This window comes from Stegodyphus dumicola, chromosome 12 (assembly GCF_044657685.1).
Source record: "Stegodyphus dumicola isolate Sdum_Otavi_A_Nest chromosome 12, ASM4465768v1".
NCBI classification, from domain to species: Eukaryota; Metazoa; Arthropoda; class Arachnida; order Araneae; family Eresidae; genus Stegodyphus; species Stegodyphus dumicola.
This window is the reverse complement of record NC_140779.1, coordinates 4,458,267-4,481,061: the sequence shown is the minus strand read 5'-3', so window position 1 is coordinate 4,481,061 and position 22,795 is coordinate 4,458,267. Positions and strand designations below refer to the sequence as shown.

The window sequence follows — 22,795 nt, the reverse complement described above, 5'->3', positions numbered from 1 at the left end:
TTTAGGTTAATATGAAAATTTAAAATTTGATCCTAACGCCGAGCAGGAAATGGTAGACCCTGTCAATTTGTTTCCCTGTTCCTCGCTGATTGAATAGCTGAATAAATGGCTTTACTACATTTAAAAAAAAAAATTCTGATGTGGATACCACGATTTTCTTTGTACAGAATACACATTTCTGATGCACAAACGTATTTCCTCAAATTCAATGTAAATGTAAAGTAAACTTTGGTTCCCACTTGGGGAAAAAGACAAGCTGGTGCAGCAGCTGAGTTAATTCATTATACGAATTAAGAGTTTCAAATGTAAGTAAACAGCCGCCACGTTAGACATATCTCCTTTTACACTTTTAAATTGTTGGTAATTCTACAGCTATCGCATGCAGATGAACTAAAGTCACAAAAACCTTAACCGAAACATACGGAAAAGATAAGTCAATCACTTAAAAAAATGCACAATTTACCAACTTGTAAGAATAAAACAACAGAGCTAACCGATCGATGATACAGGGTGGGAATACGGCGAGGCAGAATGCAATAAAAAAGGGACGTACACAACTAGACGTTATAGCAGTTCCGTATACAAAATATCAAAGCTCTACGACTAATTGCTTTTGAGTTATGCGAGATACATACATACGTGCGTACGTACCGTCGCCACGAAAAAAATCCATTTTACAATCCGTTTTAGAAAAAATCTCTAGAATTTATAAAATATGACGTTTTAGAAAACATTACTTTCTTGTAAGAGTTTTTGTTGCATTTCATTTAAAATGATTTACTCGAATTTCATTAGAGATATAATTCTCATTCAATGAATTCAGTTCTTACTTCGCGGCAATCAAAAAAAAAAAAACATAAAACCTCAAAGCATCTTCATTAAACACTGTAAAATATAGAAAAATATAAAACGTCAAATACAGTTAAAAAGGGTTTAAAAAAAAAACAATATTTGCAATTAAAGTTAGTTTCTAAGCAAAAACGAGCAATTCGGCCAGCTGGCAAGAAGACAGATTTTTCGATACACAAAATTGAAAGTTTACTTTTGGTCTTACTCGGCAAAAAGACACTGATGTTGGTGAACAAACTGACTTAATTCACTGTTCTACTAAAACTTTCAAATGTTAACAAATGACGGTGTCTTCTCTAATATCTTTTTGATAGTGTTTCCTCTTAGATACTTTTTTAGAATTTTTAAAATTATTTCTACAAATTTGGCCGCATGAGCTGCAAATACATTTATATTTAAGCCACACACTTTAGTGCGAACTTTTTCCTAGCTTTCTACATTTTACTCGTAATTTAAATTAGATACATGTATTTTCCCTAAATAGCCTAACTCTCAGTACAGTTATCACAGTTATCACTTTCTAAGTGATACAGTTATCACTTTCTAAGTATAGAGTTTCCTTATGTCACGTGTTCCATCATCAAGTCTATTTACATGAAACTTTACTTCCTGTGTAGTTTCCTTTTCGTAGAAAAAGTTGTAATAAGTAAAGGAAATCGCAGATCTTTTCTTGTAAAAAGTCTTCTAAGGGAAATCTAAACTCTTAATGAGGTTTTAGAAAAATCAAATGAAAACAGCATAGGAAATGCATGTATAGTATTTAGTTTAAACAACTGTTTGCACAGAATGAGGCTTTTAGGAGTGAATGTACGGTAGATAAATTAGAATTCCAAATTGGTCATATCCTGTCTTCAAAAAGAATGCATTACAAACTGTAAAATACTATACAGAAGTTTTGCTGGCAGAGTCAGAATTTAAAGTTTTCTTTCAGAGGGTTATCAGTTAGGGAATCCTTTATATCATCATTCTCTACCAGTATTTCTCTCTCTCTCTCTCTCTCTCAAATAATCAAGTCTAAATCGGTCGCTTTTGGGGCATAATATAAAATCTGAAAGCGCTCAGATTTTCTGTCTTTTTTTTTTCTTTCACTTTAAATGAAATCTAGGTAAAAAATTTCAAGTCCACCTTAATTTAAAAATGAATTATTGCGAAAACTTATTAAAATTAAAACCGCACATTTGTTGATGCACAACAATAAATTATTACATATTTTATTTTTGTCTTCCGTTAGACTACATTAGATTACTCTCTTAAGACTTAAGAAGAAATTTGAGCCACAGTGTTTTAAATTTATCTTCAATTCAAATTCAAATTTATCTTATTTATCTTTCTTTGAATATCTGGACCAGAATCCAAACCACATGATATGTGACGTAGTTTCTAGTTCAAAAATCGGATGTTTCAGTATTTGAATTATTATGTGGTGTTTAAACAATGTTGAAAATTATACATATAGATTTAATAAACCGGAGAGTGTATGAATATTGAAGTTTTGGCAACACAGTATTTGTCTTCCCAAAAACCTTTTACTCTAGGTGTTCTGAATCTCAAGTTCGACAGAAAGGTTATTAGTTATGATTGTTAGCAGATTCAGATTTTAGCATTTGCTTTCATTTTAAGAGGCTCATTTAGCGAAGAGGTCAACTTCCTCCAGTAATGAATTCCTGTTAGCTGTACGAGGAGCAGTTTGTATCGATTTTTTTCATTCTCAGAGATTAAGCAATTCCTTGAATTTAAGGATGCTAAAATTGCGCAACTTACGAATTCAAGAAATCGCATAGACTCGAATTGCATCTGGTTGCACAACAACCTTACAGAGATGATTTCTTACAAACAATTTGCGCAATATTTCAATATTTCTTAGGATCAGAAATAGTGTTTATATCACTATTTACAGCAAAATACTATACTTACAGTTTTAAAATAAGGTATCTAGAATATTAGAGTTTTCATTGAATTGGGATTCACTGACGTGTAGAAGTTTTGGCAACAAGTTTTATTTATTCCAAAGACAGAAGTGTCGCTGCCAGAAGTGGATTTATTAGGTTACATAAATGGGGGGGGGGTAATTAGCTAAGAATTTTTCCCCTAAAAAAGAAGATTAATATTTTGTTACTTTTCTTATATGAAAATTTATTTTGGTTGTAAATAAAATAATACTCGACTTTCTCTTATCGTTTCCTTTTAATTATTGATGAAATTCTTTAAAACAGAAATGAACATCTGATGGACTATTTTTCCTGGAAAATCGAACAAAATATACTGCTCCAGAAATCTCATCGGAGACTTAAAATTTCCAATTTGGATTAAGATGTGCACTCAAAATTTACAATTCTCCTTTTCAAGATAAGTGTTACGAACCATTTAAATTGCATTTTGACTAATAACGATAAAATGAGTTTTTAATTGCTCATTTTTAACGACAAACGTATAAAGGGTTAAAATTTATGCGTAACACAGTCTTGTCATAATATCCCTGAAAGAATAAAAAACAACAGCCTTTAAAAACACCTCTACTTCTTGCCTTGCCACCCAAACGAAATAGTGGTTATTCACACTGACTGCCGTACCGAAAGGCCCGGGTTCGAATCACGAAAAAGGCATGTTGTATTATGTGTAATGGCTTTGTAGCACTCCAAATACATGGCGAGTCGAAAGTCTGCTCGTGCGGTTTGAATGTGGCGGAAGAGGGACGGAGGACCTACGGACCCATCCTCGGGGTGCTCTCTCAAAATTTAGGAGGAACTGTGCAAAAGTTGTCAGCTGTATGGCGCTCAAGGCTCATACCAAACAACAAATGCAAAAACTGCCCTCCTTGATATGATAGTTCTGAATGGATTGTTCTGAATGGATTGTTCATGGATTGTTCTGAATATATCAGATAAATGGAATATAATACGAACTTCTTGCACTTTCGGTTACCAGCTCAACTGGGTAATTAATTCAAACTTAATAATTCCATTAAAAACACTGAAACTGTTTCAGAAATTCTGAAAAATTCTGTCTATGTCGAACTCGATTCATCAGGGCAGGCTGTGCTGAAAAGTGTGTGTGTGTGATTATGGCAAAGCCTCGAGGGCTCTCTGCCTAAGGGAAGGGATGCCTTCGTGGAGGACTTTCTAAGGGAAACTGGCTCGTATACACGTTACACATGGGGAAAAACACGAAAACGCCCATGCAGCCAGCCCGTTCGCGGGATTCGAACCTCGGACCGAACTACCAGTGTTCAGCGACTTTACCGCTCGGCCGCGCTGTGCTGAAAAGACTTAGCCAAAGAAAAAAAAAAAAAAAAACAGATACTTGTGTGATTAAAAATTGTTTACAATCAATGCTTCCATTCAGATTTAAATAAAAAAGTAGTACAGTGAAACATAACCAGGTTTTACTACAAAAAACATTTGAAGTTTAACAAAACTTAAGTGAGAAAAGAAAGTTTTATGAGAACAGCATCTAGCAAATAAAGATTATAAGAAAAGGCATTTAATAAATATTTCTACTGTCCTTACCAAAGGCTGAATAACTAAAACCGCAGAACCTTGATAATTTGCTCTAGCGTTCCAAGTTCATTGACGGAACGAGCTAGCAGCATAAGACTTTCTTAATTTTTACTCATGTGTAACATTGGTGTTTTTTACTCATGTGTAACATGATTTTTACTCATGTGTAACATGATTGGTTTATTTAATTATGGCAAAGCACACTAGGGCTATCTGCCTAAGGGAAGGGATGCCTTCGCGGAGGACTTTCTAAGGAAAACTGGCTCGTATACATGTTACACATGGGGAAAAGCACGAAAACGCTCATACAGCCAGCACGTTCGCGAGATTCGAACCTTGGACCGAACTACCAGTGTTCAGCGACTTTACCGCTCGGCTGCTGGTGAGCTCATGTGTAACATGAATATGAGTCAGTTTCCCTTAGAAAGGTCTTCCACAAAGTCATCCTCTCCTCAGCTGTAGCTTGATGTTTTGCAATCAGTCTGCCAACCAGCCTAAACTAAACAATTCTTGAAAACGAAATTTAATATTTCTCTGAAGAAATAATATTCAGATTAAGAGTCGTTTATGCAACGCTTTGCTTTCAACTAAACATTTTTAAGTATGATTTTTCAGAAAAGTTTAAACTGTGCATAATTTATTAATCGATGCAATAAAAAGATTAGGCTCTATTTGAGAGTCTCATGCCTAACAACTGTGGCGGTAAGATTGCTAAAGATTGGCACGGTTGCCTAACAATTGGCACGGTAAGATTGCTGAACACTTAGTTTGATTCCTGGTCAAATTTCAGTTAACGGGCTGGCTGTACGAGAAATTTTCCCATGCGTAATGGGAATATGAGCCAGTTTCCCTTAAAAAGTCCTTCATGAAGGCATCCTATCCTTTAGATAGGTACCTCTCGTGTGCTTTGCCGTAATCCAGATAATCAATAGAAACCATATAGTTCTCGTTCGCGGTAATCTTTATTTTTGTTTTCTAATTTCTTTTAATTTTCTAGTTTTGCATTAACTCTTATTTGCCTAAAGTGCAGTTTCTTTTCCTTTTATGACATGCAAAAGTTATATGCACTCACACTGTTAATTGTTATTCAGATCACCTAAGTGGAAATCTGATGGAATCATAGCTTTAAAACAGAAAAATAGGAATATTCTTCAAATAATTCGAAGTTCTGCCTCCTCCCGTCAAAGCTAAGCAATAAAGAATAGAAAATGTACAAGAATGCGAAAAAGCAAATTCAAATTCTTCTTGGACTTTAATAAACCTTTATTTTCAAACATCTGAATTTCTTAATAATTACAGTTATGATTGCAAAACATATATAAATCCATAAGGAAACCTATAATTAGAAAATTAGTTAAATGTTAAATATATTGTCACTCATATCGTAAATAAAATTATTGGTATTTATAAATGATAAAATATTTAAAGCAAATGGCAACTTTTTTGTTCGGCAACAAAAAGAAGTATCGTCAAGACTTCATCGTGCTGAAATTTCTTCATCGGAAGTGGGAGAAAACAGCTTATTTGAGCAAGAGAGGACTTCGTGGAAGACTTTGTAAGGAAACTGACTCCTATTCAGTTTACAAGTGAGGAAAAACGCGAAAATTTCCACGTAGTGAAAACACTCACAGAAATATATGTTAAAATATATTTAGATCAGCATCCAAAAAATAAGAAAAACGAAACGTATAAAAATAGTGGTTACAAAAAATCATAAGAGTATAAGTTTTTTCTAAAAAGAAACATACCCCATCTTGGTAAGTCCAACAAGAAAACACATTTCATTATAAGAACCAATTAAATTGAAGTAAAAATTTTCTAAACCTAAGCAGTACATCTCTTAGGCTAGTTATTTCAATAAACAATATTATTCCTTTTTAAAGACAGTATTTACCTTGAAAACGTTATGAAGGCACACATCGTTAACGTTGGCACTATGACTTTTTGTAAAAAATTATTTGGTGAATGTGGTTCTATAACGGAAAAGATCAATCCCGTAAATGATTTTTACTTCCTTGTACAAAGTAAAAAGGAAGTATTGCAATCGCGAAAAGTTTCAGGCAGCATATTTCAACGAAAATATCCATTTTGACCGCTATCGAATGCAATTTAACGACGTTTTTGCGTAATATCTGTACTTAAGGACAGAATAAAAGACTCGTTTCCTCCAAAAACTGCTTTAAATGAATTCTGAAGATTATAAAACTGCTTTAAAAAAATTATAAAACTGCTTTAAAATGAATTCTGAAGAGAATTTTTCGTGGCGTCTGTACGAACGTATGTACGTACGTGCGTGCGTACGTACGTATCTCGCATAACTCAAAAACAAGTAGCCTCAGAACGTTCAAATTTCGTATATAGGACTGCTATAACATGTAGATGTGCACCTCGTATTTTAGTTGCAATCGGCCGCGCCAAACGTATATAAATATATTTATAAATATATCCACTCTGTTACCCGGCTCAGTGATCTCAGTTTCTTTAATCGTATATGTTTGTAAATTGTACAATTTTTTGCTTTAAAAATGATTGAATTATGTTGTTTTTATCTTCCGATTAAGGTTTTTATGCCTTTATTAAATCTGTGTGCAATATTTTTAGAATTATCAACAATTTTAAAGTTGTTTAAGTGCCGCTAAGCCTAACAATTTTTTTGATGCCGGCCATTGCTTGTTTACATTTGAAACAGCAGAGTAGTGGATTTGTTGCCAATCTAGAGAAACGAGAGAGCAACAACAAAGATAACGCCTTCATTTATTATTGCGAATTAAATCATGCTTAATCCTTTCTGTAATTTTTTCGTGGAAATAAGTGTTTAAGACTTACTTCTTAATTTTTAATACAGATATTTTGAGTTTTTATGTATTTTTGCCTTGTCGCGAAGTGATAACTGAATTAATTGATTGAGAAATACTCAGTCGTCTGTGAAAAACTGTTTCTTTTTGTTTTGTTTGCTTAATTTCTTTTATACATAGTTCTAGCTTTATTAAAGTATTTGAATAGAACATGTGGCAACGATTAGATAATTCTATTCTTTAAATGATATAAATTTTGTGCATTATGAGTTATAATATGAACGAAATATAATACTATTAAGTGAATCTAGCGCCAGAATGTCGCTATGGTAAACAAATACTGCAATGAATTTTAAAGAATGCATTTATTCTATTGTGGTTTATTCACTGTCGGCGAAGTAGATTTAAATTTAATTCAATCCAATACAAGGAAGTCATGTGGTGTACACATCAGATTTTTTAATTCATGAAATGCAGCTAGCATAGGAACAATGCAGACAGCTCAACAAGACACTCAAAAAAGCAAAATCAGGGCAACCGTAATACTTCACATATCAAATCATTTTGTAAAACATTCCAGTGGCAACTTTTTAAAGTTCTGTAAAAGGTCCAAGTAATTCAAAAAAAAAAAAAAAGTCGTATAAAATAATAATAAAAAAGAGTTTAACAAAAACAAATAATTGTTAACAAATTGCAAAAGTAACCAACCAAGCGTAACAACACAATACGGAACATTTCAAATCAAAAGACTACGATGAAAAAAGTATAGTAAGAATAAAAATTCTTAGATAAATCGGAACTATAGTATATAAATATGTTTCGCTTCAAGGAAAGAAAATGGCATCTCTTCCAGAATACTCCCGCAAAAGCTAGTAATGACGTGACATTATAGAAGTGGCCCAAAACTGCTAATAACTTAAAATTGCAGCAGTGGCTTCGTAAGTACAAGCGCTATGCCAGGGCGACGATAAAAAGAAAGAGGAAGATAACTTTCGATGAGGAAAATGAGACGTGATGTTTGGTCGGAGGAAATAAATTTTTATTTTTTATTTTTATAATTTTGACTTTCATGATGAGATGCGAATGTAACAAGTAATCGACATGAATAATAGAGAAAATTTCATTATAGTTTACATTTTTCTTTAATTTACGTCATTTTATAAAAAACCTTAAACAAAATTAGATAATATTTATTTGAATTTTGTCAAGATTTCAACAAAGATCTGAGATTGCTTTCACAGTGAAGTAGTTCTCTAAATTCTGTGTATACGGCACTTCCTATTTCATCGTTTCTTCAGATTTGGCATTTTTCACATTTACAAAATCGCTATTTATTTACACGTATTAACTATGTACTTAATTTCCAATAGCAGTTATGTACTTAATCATATATTATATACACACACATACGTAAGCTGTGTGTATTGGCTCTAATTTGTAATCAATCATCAGATAAACCTGGTTACCATGTAGCGTTGCGTGCCTCCAACTTGCACGCAACCAAGAGGTGACTGTTGAAACTGGATAAAAGACAGAGTCTTGTTAAGGGTTTAAGTCCCTTTTTATTCAATGTAATAAATTACAAGTGCGTGCTCTTGACGCTCACAAACTGCGCCAACTCGGCGGTCAAATAAAAATAATAACCTGAAAAGAAACTAAAGACAAGACTCTAACTACGAGGCTCTCTAAAAATAACTAACCTCACCGCGTTTTACAATACCGCTGCTAATTCAGCAAACTTGAAGATCACTTGAACGATTAACAATTCTTCCAGGCCAGCACACAGGCCGAAACGCGGGGTTCTTCAATTTCTGGCTAACTACCTCCGCGCTCGTGAAGTAAGAACAGCACATCTCGAACTCGTTTCCTTTCTATTTAACTCAGAATACTTCCGCTGATAATTTGAATCCTTGCGCGTTCTACTCAAATTTACATACTCTGGCATTGGCAGTTCCAGGGGAAAAGTAAGGCTTGACAGGAAAGGTAGTTTAAACTTAAAATAAATGTTAGTTAAAATAAACATAAACCCTACAACCATAAAAAATTTAGTACCCGAAATCACGAAACCCGTTATTTCGGATAATTATAATAAAAATGCATGGGTGTAAGTATTATTATTACTCAGTAGTTCTTTTTAATCAAATTTTTATATCAACTGCAAAATATATATCGTTAAAGAACAGAGGAAATACATCCATTTACATTATCTCTAACAGTACTAACCACAATAAGAACATAGTGACTTTCCAACTTCACGTAAGCATTCCTAATTATGAGCCTATGAACTTAACTATCTAGTAAGTTTTGTACCTCAGCCTTTTGAAAGGGAGGGATATTCTTCAGAATGAGGTCGTTAAATTCCCAGAGAGGAAAATTATTCACGCAGTTGGGCCGTGGGCAGACAAGGGTCGGGAACCTTGATTCTCGCAGTTTGGATTTTAGAGTATTTGTGGGGAAAGATGAAGACGAAGCATGGAAACTGATTTCAGGAAAGTAAACGTGCTTCAAGGTTTTAATCTGTCTGCCTGGCGGGCAATTTTTAATTGTACTTACATTCAATAACTTTTCATGAAAAATATCAAATTATATAATTGTACTTATATTCAATAACTTTTCATGAAAAATATCAAATTATATAATTGTACTTATATTCAATAACTTTTCATGAAAAATATCAAATTATATAATTGTACTTATATTCAATAACTTTTCATGAAAAATATCAAATTATATAACTCGTATGAAAAGTTAAATTTGTTTATTACTTAATGCCATGATAACGTAATGTGTTACGTTAGTGTACACTTAGTAATTAATTATTTAAGAATACGTTTAATGAGCTTGAGAAACCCAAGTCCTTAAGTTTCTATCATATCATCTTGAATTTTAATGAAATGCAAAACATCAGGCTCAAAAACGATGAAAAAAAACGAAAGAAAGAAAAAAATTTTAATAAAAAAAATTAATTATTAAAAAATGTCAAGCACCGAAAAAAAATTTTTAATTGCCGGTTACGTAACACACGGCGTTAGAAGCATCATTTATTAATAACAACAAATCTGCAAATATTCTAAAAGTTATCCGTTGGCTATATCATAAAATTAATGCAATTTAATTTATATTAGTTAAATGTATTATTAAAAAATTAAAATAGTTTGAAATTATTATGAAATGCGTTTTATTTGCTTTTAAATCACTCAGTTCGTTACTAAATAACAGACAGATTAAATTTGAAAGAAATTTCATGAACTAATTAATGTATTCCAGCTCACGGGCTGAAATCCTTATCCTTAAGTCCTTGATGGTATATGAATGGTGCAGCAATTGAAATGCAGAATCCGTCGATAGCAAGCTTCAGAAGGAAAGCGATATGCAGTTACTGTATGGTTGTTGGTCAAAAAGTCAGGAGTGACTTCATTCTGCGAGGCGGTCAGTTTGCTAAGTCGTGAACAGAAGACCAGAAGACGACACCTTCATCTATATTCAGGAGGAGGAAAGATAAATTACAGATATTATATTTTCCCGAATAGCAACACTCGGAGACCTTGCTATACTCGTGAAGATAAATTAAAGGTGTTAGAACAATACTTGGTACGATACACGAGCAATAAACGTTTCTTTGAGCTGTCTGTTTCCAAGCCATAAATATTCGTAGCTACGGATTTTATTTGGCTTTTATGTAATTTTACATCTTAAGTATAAAAACAATACACCTTCTTCGCACAGGAAAAAAAAAAAAAAAAAAAAAATCTGTAAAAGAAAGTTTCTGTAGTAGGAAACTACCAAAACAGATTAGTAAATCAATTAAAAAAATATGGACACCACAAGACTTCCTTGCGCTGCTATTAAATTATACACATTTTTACTACATTTCATTTAAACTTATTTCCTCGAATTTCATTAGAGATATCTTTCTCATTCAATTAATTCAGTTCTCACTTCGCGATAAGGAAAAAATACATAAAAACTAAAAACATTTAAAATTGAAAAATATATTAAAAAACGCAAAACACCAAATACAGTTTAAAAAATGTTTTACAATTAAAATTAAGAGTTTCTACTCGAAAACGAGCGATTCGGCCGACGGGCACGAAGGCATATTTTTCAGTGCACAAAATTGAAAGTTTACTTTTGATCCCACTCGGATACTGTCCCATAAAGAAACTCACGTTCTGAGGCTACTCGTTTTAGAGTTATGCGAGATACATAGATAAATACCTACGTACAGACGTCACCACACACACGCACACACACACACACACACACACACACAAAAAAAAAAAACCCTCTTCTGAATTCATTTTTGATTCGTTTGGGAAAAAAGAGACCTTTATTCTGTTCGTACATACAGATGTCACACAAAAGCATCGTTCGGGTGGACTCGAGAGCTGTCAAAATGGATATATTCGTTGAAATATGACACCCGAAATTTTCCGCGATTACAATAAAAAAAAGGGGGGAGAAAAATAAATGAGGAAGCAAGAAATTTTTAAGTCTTACAAGAGTTACATCACAGGCAGATGTAATAACAAGATATACTATTCTGACGCCATAGCAACGCAGTGTTTTGAAATTACAAAGTTTCAGATAAGAATAAAAGGAAGGAGACTACCATAAAACAAACTTTAAAAAAAAAGTCCTGGTACTGATAGTGAGTATTTCCAGTAAAGAGATTATTTCTACAAATCTTATTTTATTTTTGCCCTTCTTCTCGTTAAAAAACACTCTCAACATATTTCTTCCCTCGTAACAGAAAACTGAATATGTAGAACAATTACATTTACTAATGAAAACGTCAAGTTTTCCCTCATAGTTACAAATAATACGAGTATCGAATATTAGGGCATGTTTTTGATAACGTAACAAAATCTAAAATTTTCTCTTTGAGATTGATACTGTATTTCCTTAATGAATTAAAAATACTTAGTTCCATCCCTAATACATGCGAACTTCGCATGATAACTGATTTTTTTATCATAATCGAATCGAACAGTAATCTGTTATTTTGGACATTTCCAATCAAACAAATAAACATCAATACAAACAAATAAGCTGAAAAACAAACCATCACAGAAAAAAAATCATGATACATAAATAAAAGAGCAATTATACTGCAAAAACTTGATTTAATGTTTTTATAATCACAAAAGTTAATCCTACTTAACCCTCTTAAACAAATTTAACATTTTAAATTTTTAACATGTCTTCTGTGTCCCTAGTGGTTTTGCTGTCATAGTTATAATTTCATTTATTTTATTTGGTTATTTTTTTGGGGAAAAACACTTGACAAATGTACCTAATTATATAATGATCTTTCCTAATAGCAAGATGTGCTGGTTGGGGAAGAGGACCGCGAGATCATCGGATCCGTCCTCCGGGGTGTTCTCCATAAAAAAAAAAATTGAAGCGGAACTTCCCCGTTCTATCGGGTGCAATATCAAATGTCCCTTGTGATGCACCATGGGCAATATCCTCGGTGATGTGAATTTTAAATGATTGATAGGCTATTACAGACGAATGCATTAAGTTGCAAGTTCCGGCCATTTGAAACAACAACGGTTTTTACAGAATTGACGTTTTAAACTTTAAAAATGCCAGAACATAAATATTTGTGTCATTTTAAATATTTCAATTGAAAGTATATGCCTGCAACTACCGGCTCAAAAAATAAAAGTTCATGCAAAAACAAGGACTTTTATGCACATGGTATCTAATGTGGGCCGTTCTTAGCGGGGGTGCAGCGTAGGACTTTTATGCACATGGTATCTAATGAGGGCCGTTCTTAGCAGGGGTGCAGCGCTTATTAAGTACGCGGGCGGCCGAATTCTCGCGATACCACACCTAAATATTTTAAATTCATTGCAAGTACATTTTATATAATTTGTCATACGTAAGTACTTGAGTATGAAATAAAAATTATATTAACCACTAAGCTCTTTTTTTTTTAATTTGGTGGCAGCAATCTTAGGAAAGTACGCGGGCAGCCATTGGCCTGCGAACGGCCCTGTATCTAATTAAGATAATGACTTTCTGAAATAATAATACACCAAAAGAATGGTCAATTCTTAAACTGGGAAGAAATATCTGCATTTACAATTATGCACTATACGCGACAAAAGCTACTCTAAAATTCAGGCGCACAGTCAAAAGCTGAGTCTGTATTGTTTAGATGATTGTATTCAGATACAGTACTTATTTCTTTTTGTTAACACAGGTCATAACTGAAAGTTTAATGATAAGTTCTTTTTTTTTCATTATCGGCTATTCCAAACCAAGAACATCCCAGTTCTTGAAATACTTTCCCAATTACAATAAAAATCTGGCTCTAGGAGCATACGTTTTTATTATCCTGACTGTATTGATTGTTCCAAAGTAGCCGATCTGTGCAGAGGTTCTCAAGGTCATAATGTAGGAACTGAGAGACCAAGAGACGGTTGCTATGGCCACGCATTGTGTTGTAAGTTCTGAAGGTTGTCTTCAACCCACAAGATAAGAATGGGAAAAGAAGAAATTCTTTTTTGTATCGTGACTTAGCTGGCTTTAGAAGCATTATACATGAAACTAAAGAAAATAATGACATATATATCCTGGTGAAATTTCTTTCATTGTGATAAAGAGCTTAGTTTATCCTAAAAATGATGGTAAAACGTGTAATTTTACGATATACTCATTTGCAGCACTAACAAATCTGGAACAATAAAATAAAATTTAAGTAATAATTTTCAAAACTGTTCATACTATTTAGAACTATTACCTTTTAACAATTAACATTATTCTTTTCCTTTCAATTCGATACTTTTTTTTTTTTAAACCAAATCGTTACAAGTTAAATAAAGTACATTTCTCAATCTCAGCATTCTTTAAAGGAAACGAAAAGAAACATAAATATTCAATTAGTTCATCATATTAAGAATTATTAATATAACATTAAGAATCCGATTAATAATAATTCTTTAAACAAAACATATTCTATAGAACTCGAAAGATTTATCATTAAAATGTTAGGGAATTTACAAATTATTTTTGGTAAAGAAAAATTGGTTGAATTTCTTGAGATAAAATCAAATAAAATACATGCCTGAAAATTTCCACCTTATTTACATATTCTTCAATTAAACTCACTTTGAAAAATAGCTACGAAGAGGCATTAAACAATAATTCATAAAACATAAATTTTTGAAGTATTTCAGGACGAAAGTAAAAAGACTAATTACTTTTTTTTTTATTTTTATTATTCCGAACTAAAACTACTTGAGGTTGATTTAAAAAAATTATGACTTCATATTCGTGTATTAGTATACGTAATCAAGAATTTAGCCTAGTTAAAAATTCCTAATATATGATCAACAGTTATCTTCGTATTCAAAGAACAATCTGTTATTTAATCAGCAGAAATATTTTAATTTTACATTAGAAATTTTTAAAACTATGATAACTATTTCATCTAGAAATTCTTTCTATATTAAATGACTCAGATTTATATTTAGTAAGTACAGTTTCAGTTTTTCTTCTGTTTCTTACATTTTATTTTGATTACATTTTGTACTCTAGTAAAACATTTCAAAAAGCGAGATACCTCCTCTTCAAGAGCCGTCTGATGAAATCATGAAATGATATTTTTAAATAACAAAATTCCATGCAGCTAAACTTTCATTAGTACCCAAATTAATAACGCGCGAATGCAACGGAGTTAGAAACACTTCATTTGCACCATAAAACATGAGACAATTAAGTTGCATCAGCTATAGCATAAATCCCGACTTTACCACTAGATTGTTCTCGGATTTCATAAGCAAAGATGCTTATGTCATAGAAAATTAACATTAAAAAACTTCGATTGCAGCCAGTTCTATACCATATAACAATTTCTAGAGATATATTTAAAAGCAATTAGCTAAACAAATCGAAAATTAACCACTGCGAAATAAAAGAGCTTGTTGACGCTCTTGATAGCTCTGAACGTAATCTAAATGCAGACACATTTAATGCATCTTATTATCCTATTAACATGAAAAGCTACGGAAGTGTATTAAATGAATGAATTAAATTTATGTTTAATGTTGGCCAATAAACGAAAAATTTTCAACATACCTTTGCAGCAGCTACTTGGCTCGCCGAAGTACAACCTATTACGAAGGCCTCTTGTATCTGAAATGAACGTTTATGGAAAGTTAGCAGCAGAGCCTGGCACTTGACCTACGCATGTTGGGACAGGATAACAGAGATAAGAGATGATTTCATTGCATATCAGCGTCTTACCAGCTATTTATGATAAAAGGGTGCAGGGTAAATGGACGGAAAATGTAGAATATTGTCCCGGAACAGATTGCTATCATTCAAGAATGAATTCTGCTCAAAGAAAGAGGACTATCTATAAATAAATAAACAGTTTTATTATTTTGTGGTTGGCCTATGCAAGGTGATTTCTTTGAATTCTATGCAGTACTTTCATTCACGGATACTCTGGTATTGTCCCTTTCGATCAGGATTTCCTCTCAGTTTACTTTTCTCGCAGTAATCTTCTTGAGGCACATTTTCGCTACTTGTGAGCTATGGCAAAAATTGCAAACAGGAAAAAGAGTGATTTTTTGATAAGAACACTAGATGCAGAAAATTAGGGACATGACAAAAGTCTCATTTACATAAGAGCACATGCGACATCTACCTCGGGCTTCATTTCCAAGGGAGTCACCAAATCCCATTTGTCGTATCTAGGTGATGATTTTGTGCATGAATTTTCATTCCTACTAAAAAAAAAAAAAAAAAAATCTGAAAGAGATTTTATATTAAACTCAAAGGGACAATTTTTAACGTTTTGTGTATTACCTTTATTTATTAAATATCATGTTCTTCGCACTTAAAACATAAAGTTCAGTTCAACAGCAATATCACGAAATATTGCAAAACAGCATAACTAGAATTTCCGATACAAAGCCTCGCGCTCTGGAGACAAAAATGTTTTTTTTTTTTTTTTTTTTTTTTCGTACAGTGTTGCCACTGCTAGCTGGGAAATCGTTGAGTTTGTTAATGAAAAATTTGCTAAAATGTTACAAAATATTAAATTGATAATAAAACAAATTTGAAATTCAAAATTCGTGCTTCCGAGTGTCCCTGTTCGGCTGGAGGACTACGTTATTCAGAATGTAACGATTCTAGGTAGCGTTGTTTTTTCACAATGCCAGAAACATTTATGCATTCATGCAGATTCTTCATTATTTAGTTTCTTTAAATATAATACATGGTTATAATATTTGGTGGCAACAGTTTGAAAAGTGAATCGACGCAAAATGACGTTTTGAAATTAATAGCCCTTCTGATCTAACGCCCTTTGGGCTAAAAATATGGGGGGGGGAAGCAGTTGGACACCTTAAAAATATGCAACACGTTTAGTGTAATGGAAATTCTGCTTTCATAAACTTTCCTTCCACCTTAATTATCATTGGAATGAAATATAATATCCAAATTAAATTACGTCGACGTAATAAATGATTTTGTAAAGAGAAAACTTTGCAGGAGAGTACATAAAGGTCGTTAGCTCAGTTTTTTTTTGGGGGGGAGGTTAATGATTTGATAGTAGATTATTAAAATTCAGGTGATCTAATGCTACTATGAGGAGTTTAATCAATTGTTCATGTTTAAGTTACTACGTATTTTCATAATTTTTAAAGTACAATGGTGAATTTTTCTTCCTCAATTGGGACTGGAAGGAGGGACCATCAAAAGAAATTATTTTTGCCAGTATGGAACGAAAGGGAATTTTTTAATTCTACAATTAATTCATACACTTTATCATGAATTTTTTAACCAATTGCTTTTTTGATCTTATCTCTGTGTTTAAATTAATTAAGGTTTGTTATAAAATCAATAATAATTATTTTGTTCTTTTCTTTTCCAGTTTTTCTCATCATCACCCCCCTAAAAAATGCCTGATTAAAAATGTATACGCTTTTATCTTATACAACACAAAACATACAAACCACACAAAAAGAACAAAAAGTTAAACATTTTTTTCGTTTAAAATAGCTTAAAATGGAATTACGCTGAAGTAATAGAATATTTTATGAAATACTTAATATTTATTATTAATTATATTATTATTTTATGAAATACTAGGTGTACCCGCCCGGCGTTGCCCGTGCATTTAGAAAATGCAGATAAGTGAATAGCGCAGGAATAGTAGTGTAGGACATGTAGACTGTCTCTCTCTCTTCCCCCCCCCACAAGCTACAAAAAAGAAATGAATTGTAATTAATCGATTTAATGTATCGTCAAAACAGCAAACTAACGCTAGAATAAAGAAATCAATTGTTACAATCGAACGTTATTTGAAAACAAATAATAATATCAGTGAGTCAAAAAAAACCGTGATTAATTAATTATAAATAATTTTTTTAAAATTTTTCTAATTCAAAAATCGAAAATCGGGCTTCGAGGTCTGGTGGCCAGCCCCTTTGTGCTTCCGTATAAAAAATTCCAGGTCCCTGCGTGCGATAGATTTGGCTGGAGAGCTCGGTCAGACAGACAGACAGACACATTACACTTGCTTTTATTATTATAAGACTAATCCGCATCAATATTATCTGCTGCGTATAAAAAAATTATACGAGGAAGGTTTTGTAATAAATTTTGCTCCGGCCCCTAATTTCGTCCCCCAGATAAACATACATATTGATACCTACACTTGCCGGCACTTCGTAGGACCCAACTGCAGCTTTCGAAGCGATCTGAATCAATTTAAAAACAACATAAAAATTAATTTTCCAATCCTCACCTCAGAGCAGAGGTATCATCGGAGCCATAAGCTAAGTTATAAATCTTATAATTCAGACGAAACGCTAAAGAAAAACTATTATTAAATTTTTTGAACCCTAGCATATAATTTTGAAGTCTTCTGACTGGAAGATGTTGTTGCCCTCACCAACATCTTTACTGAATTCTATTTACAATGATCAATATAGAATGGGATAGAATGGGTTGGCCCAGAATGTTCTCCAAGGCAGGCCAAAAAGCTGTATAAACCCTGCCTGTACGTGGAGTAGCAATCTAGTGTCCAGGTGTCTCGTCAGTGTACCGCGAGTTAGTGCGTCGTTGAGGCTATCGAGTGTCTCGTCAGTGTATGGTCGAGTTTTATATTAAGCGTGTTGAGCTTCGAGAGCGATCGACCGAGTCCGAAGCTGTACTTCAGTTTTTTTGCCGGGAAGCTGTCTTCACCGTTATAGCCTGATAGCCTGAAGGCTGTGTTGCTGTGTTTGTCGTAGTTTTTCGACAACTGTAAACATGTTGTTGGAGCTGTCCTGAATGAATAAATTGTGTTTTCATTTTTCATCAAGTGTTGTCGTTAATCACTGAATTACACGAACGCGTAGAAACACGACAATATTATTTAAAAATTGCAAGTTGTATATTTAATACGAACTGCTCAGATTTTCCAAAAATATTTAGAATTTCATGAATTTTTTTCAAAGAAATAAAAGGGGCACGAAGTGGGATTTTGGCGTAAAATCACTAGCAATGCGTCCCTTCACTTTTTCATTCGAGGCTTACCAGCTAGTCGCTGAACACTGGTGTTCTGACCTGATTCATTAATTTCACAAAATGACGTTATATATTTTTCAATTATTTATTTCATGTTTTGTAAACCTTTAATGAATTTTTGACTAAGAAACTTAACGACCTGAAAGTGAACAGTGCAAACACTGTACGGAATAAAACATTTTTATATCCAACACCTGAGACTGTCTATCAGAAATTTTAAAGATGTGCTGTTTTTAAATATTTCGGGATTTTGCAGTTGAATTGAATTTTATGTGGCATAAATGCGAAGAACCTGGTATTTAAATGAAAAAAGTTAGCACATGAAACGTTAGTTATAAAAAGAAAGTTTTGTACAGCCATCTTAGTAAGAAAACTAAACATTGATATGATAAATTGAGAAAAGATTGAAAAAACCAGAAAAGTACATGCCACACTTAACGCTGCATGAACTCTAAACATATACTGCTTATGTTGGTTTTAAAATTTTTATGATTTTGCTGTTTTGATCGTTTTGTTTGTTTGAAAACGATGCTTAATAATAAACCTAAAAGACAAATGAATAAATAAATAAATAAAAATAAAAATAAAAAGGAGAGCCTTAGCAGGAGTAAGTGCAGCAAGCACATTGGTAAACTACGAGTTCAGCGAGAACGTAAAAAAACCGTAACAAACCCTTTTGCGCGATCATAAAATCTGAAACTTTTCAGAGTTTTTTTATTTATCAAACACATTTTATTTATTAATTTTTTTATAAAGGATTCGATTTTTTTTTTTTTTTTTTTTTTTTTTAAACTTAAGATTAGCATTCGAACTTTTTGGGCTTGCGGTAAAGCAAACGTCTATAAAATTATAATGGAGGGTGCATTAAGATGTCTAGAAACCAGACTTCGCGAATTTCATTTCTCTTGCATCGAAATTGATGAGCTAATTTCTCTCACTCAACTCTGTTTGAAACAAACACATTTTGTTTTCCAAAATAAATATTACAAGCAAACTGAGGGATTAGCCATGGGAAGGTCCCCTCAGTCCCATCCTGGCTGATATCTACATGCATTATTATGAATCAAAATTGTTTGAAACTTTAAACTTCCCGGCATGGTTCCGCTACGTAGACGATACTTTTACCCTGTTTGAAGGTAATAAAGATGATTTAAATAAAGTTCTTTTAACAATGAATTCTATTGATCCTGCTATTCAGTTCACTTTTGAACTTGAGACTTGCAATTCTCTTCCGTTTCTCGACATTCTGGTCACACGTAACACATCCAACTTCAGTACTACAGTTTACCGTAAACATTCATCGGTTTGCCTTCCACCACACTTTAAATCGTGTCATCCGACTAAACAAAAGTTAGCTTCATTTTATTCCTATGTTTTCCGTGCTCTTCAAGTTTGCTCCTGCAAACTAGCCCTTGATGAAGAACTAAATTATTTAAAAGCAATAGCTATTGACAGGGACTTTTCACCCAACATTATTAATCAAGCAGTTAAAAAATTCTCATCTCAACACACTAAAAGCCACACTCTTATTTTAGGAGATTATAAAAATTCTGTTGTCATTCCCTTCTTTCCATCAATTAGCTATAAAGTTGCACATATTTTGCAGAAATTTAACTTTCGGGTTGTTTTTTCTCCCATCAATAAAATTCCAACTTCTATACTCAAGGACCCCATTCCGGATATGAATTCCTGGGGTATTTATAGGATTCCTTGCCAGTGTGGTTTAATTTATATTGGCCAAACTAAGAAAGCCTTAAAATTTCGCGTCAAAGAACATGAGGCATATGTTAGAAAAAAGGAAACACAGAGGTCTTCTGTTGCTCAACATTGTTGGTCCGAAAATCACACTTTCAATTTTTCTGCTGCCAAAATTATTCAAAAAACATCTTCCATTGGAGAACTGGATTTTCTAGAGGCATTTCACATTCATAAAAATCTTTCTGTTCTAGTTAACGATCCTAATTCCAATCCAAATTTGCCTTCGGCTTTTAGAGAAATTATGTTTTAGTTCTGGTTTCGCCAACAGATGGCGCCACTTGCTTATTCTTGTCCAGACTTTCTTATCTTATCTAATCATTATTTCCTATCTTGTTCATTTGCGGTTTTGCAGCTGAAGATGATGGTTCGGTAAAACCATCGAAACTAGTCCTGTGAAAATTTTGTAGGTATAACGCTGATTTTTGTTGTTTGACTTCTGAATTAGTATAATGTTCTGACTAATAAATTCACGATTATTTGAAAAGAATGAATTAAAATGGTATATTTTGTTGTATTTCAACCCTTTTTTTTAGATCAAGCATAAATCACTTTTTATGCATTTCTTGGTAATAAATTTGAAACATTTCAAAGCTGAACATATCTATTTTTCTATGGCAGCGTTTCTCAAACTTTTCCCAAGTGGGGACCACTTTTATAAATAAGAATGTTCTGCGGATCATTTTATTTTTAGCCCCACCGAAAGCAATTTTTTAGCATGTTGTCGCTCACAAATCGTAAATTAATGTACAATGTTTTATATTTAGTGATTTGAGTTAACCTTAATGTAATATTTGATGTTCAGTTAATTGCATATAGTATTAATACATTGTAACTGTATAGTAAAAGACAATGTAACTTTGGATTATGCAAGAATATGCATTTGACATTAACAGATTCTGTTTAATGAGAATGCTATGTAGAACTTTGTAAATAATAACGGTATGTACAATATATAAAAAAAATTCGGGTATTTATGAGGAAATGTGTATAGTATGTTAAAACAGAATATATAGTAGTATGTAAAAGTGTAAGTCTTTTCTTACAATATTATGCAGAACTGTACTAGTCACCGTAAGATCTACCTCTGATTGGATAAATTTATGTTTGTGAGATATAAATAGAATGCAATATAAAATATAAATAGAATACAAGAATATAATGAAATCATCTGACTACAATTTATTAGATGTAAATCATAGAACTTAGATGTTAATAGACTCTATGAATATTATAAAAATGCTTGTTGGAAAATACTTACATATCATGAACATTTCACAGACTTAAGTATCATAGATTTATATACTATGTTAATTATGTATGTATGATGTGAAAGTATGTACGATGTACGATATTTGACATATGTTATAAACTAATGTGGCTGTAAATATATGTATTTTGAAAACTGAAATGAATGCCATCTAGTCTGCTAACACTTCTCTTGATTGTGTCTAGCTAATCCTTCTTTTAGAGGAGTCTAAATAGTTTCTGCCAGACTGAAAGTCTTTTCGAGAAAAATTCAGATCAGTGGTCCTCCTTTGTAGAGTCAAAGTAAGATTACCAATTTTTTTTAACACCAAAGCTGAAACTTGTGCTGCGAACAGCATGCCTTTCTTTCTCTTATAATTTGCGTAGTATTCTCCATGTGTATAGTGAATGCAAGCCAGTTTCCCTTCAAAAGCTCGCCACGGAGGAATTCTTCTTTTAAGCAAATAGCAATCACACTAATCACATTTACCCAATCCTGTAAAAGTTGGGTTAAGTCCTGACTACATAGGAGCTGTCGTGGTTTTCCTATGTGTAACGTAAATACCTGCCAATTTCCCTTAAAAATATTTCCCACGAAATCATCGCACCCCTTAGGTATTTAGCCGTAATATCCTTTGGCATCTCTTATTAATCCCTTACAAAGCGGGAAATTCCAAACTACTTCTTTAATTCAGAAGTCAAACAACAAAAATCAGCGTTATACCTACAAAATTTTCACAGGACTAGTTTCGATGGTTTTACCGAACCATCATCTTCAGCTGCAAAACCGCAAATGAACAAGATAGGCATTAAGATGTCTAGAAACCAGACTTCGCGAATTTCATTTCTCTTGCATCGAAATTGATGAGCTAATTTCTCTCACTCAACTCTGTTTGAAACAAACATTTTGTTTTCCAAAATAAATATTACAAGCAAACTGAGGGATTAGCCATGGGAAGTCCCCTCAGTCCCATCCTGGCTGATATCTACATGCATTATTATGAATCAAAATTGTTTGAAACTTTAAACTTCCCGGCATGGTTCCGCTACGTAGACGATACTTTTACCCTGTTTGAAGGTAATAAAGATGATTTAAATAAAGTTCTTTCAACAATG

General features: G+C 32.8%; 1 protein-coding gene across 1 annotated transcript in view; it reads right to left on the bottom strand.

Annotated features, from left to right (window-relative positions):
* Positions 1-15,386, bottom strand: part of LOC118196758 (influenza virus NS1A-binding protein homolog) — an 86,314-nt gene extending 70,928 nt beyond the window's left edge. Inside the window, exon 1 of the mRNA XM_085827445.1 lies at positions 15,233-15,386. The gene's annotated coding sequence lies outside the window, so the exon portion shown is untranslated. The remainder of the gene's footprint in view (positions 1-15,232) is intronic.
* Positions 15,387-22,795: the final 7,409 nt, after the last annotated feature.